Here is a 1,086-nt window from a genome sequence, read left to right as displayed (position 1 = left end):
GAAGTGATTATGAGCGAACGAGTCATGGGTTAAGACTCATGTTTATTTTCCTATTGAGATATCACTCAACAGCTGTAAGGTTTCAGCATGAGGATTTGTAGAATGCTCAGAATCTTAAAAAGCACCATTTGAGATCCTTTTAAAAGCTGTGGGGAGTGGGGGGGGGGGCACAGAGATTCAAACTGAAATGAGAAGTCAAACTCTAATCTACCACTTTATTTTGTATGTGGCTTTAGGAAGTGGGACAAGACAGTACACAGGCTGTTTTTATAAAGCACATTAAAAAAAAATCATAGAGACAGCACGGGTGTTAAAAGTCCTTAAGTTGGGACAGGATGCTGAGCTCTCATCCAAACACACTGCTTCTATTCTGTTGGGTACAATGTCTATATTCTTGAGCTTCTGTCCATCTCGTATTTTTCATTTGTAAAGTATTCAATAAATGAATTGATTTGGGCTTAGCAATTCAGCACACATATACTGAGAACATGCCAGGACATGCACCAGGTATTCAGTGTATAACATGGGGACTCAGAGGTGAACAAAACCTGGATCCTGCCCGCAAGCAGTTCCAAGTCTAGCAGGGGTGGAAGACAAAACCATCACACATAGAGTGAGCACTATTGTGTCAAACAGAGTGAGCCTATTGGGTCACCCAGGGCTGTGCTTGAAGCTCTGTTAGTTAAGAGACTGTGTCCAGCTTGTTCCCTGCTGTACTCCAGCTCCAAGCAGCCCCTACACATGACACATGCTTAAGAAATATTTGCTGAATGAATGTCTATTAAACATGCCTTCTGCTTCTTCTGTGTCTGATCAGTTATTTTTTCTTATTTGGGGTTTTCCATGAAAAAGCAGCCAGACCTTTCCTGTGTATTGATTTAGATTTTTAATAAGGTTAAAGAAAACTCTTCCCAAAGCAAAAGTGTTTGAGTTGCACAAAGAGGGCAATGTTTTGGGATCTCGTGGAGATTGAATGTTGTTTATTCCCCATGGCTATAGCAACTTGCACATGTGGATGTTTAACAGTATTTTGTTGGGTGAACAAATGCACACTATCCAGTAAGCCTATGAGCTCATGCTCAACCT

This window comes from Saccopteryx bilineata, chromosome 6, assembly GCF_036850765.1.
Source record: "Saccopteryx bilineata isolate mSacBil1 chromosome 6, mSacBil1_pri_phased_curated, whole genome shotgun sequence".
Taxonomy (NCBI): Eukaryota; Metazoa; Chordata; class Mammalia; order Chiroptera; family Emballonuridae; genus Saccopteryx; species Saccopteryx bilineata.
Note: the sequence above shows the minus strand (reverse complement) of the source record.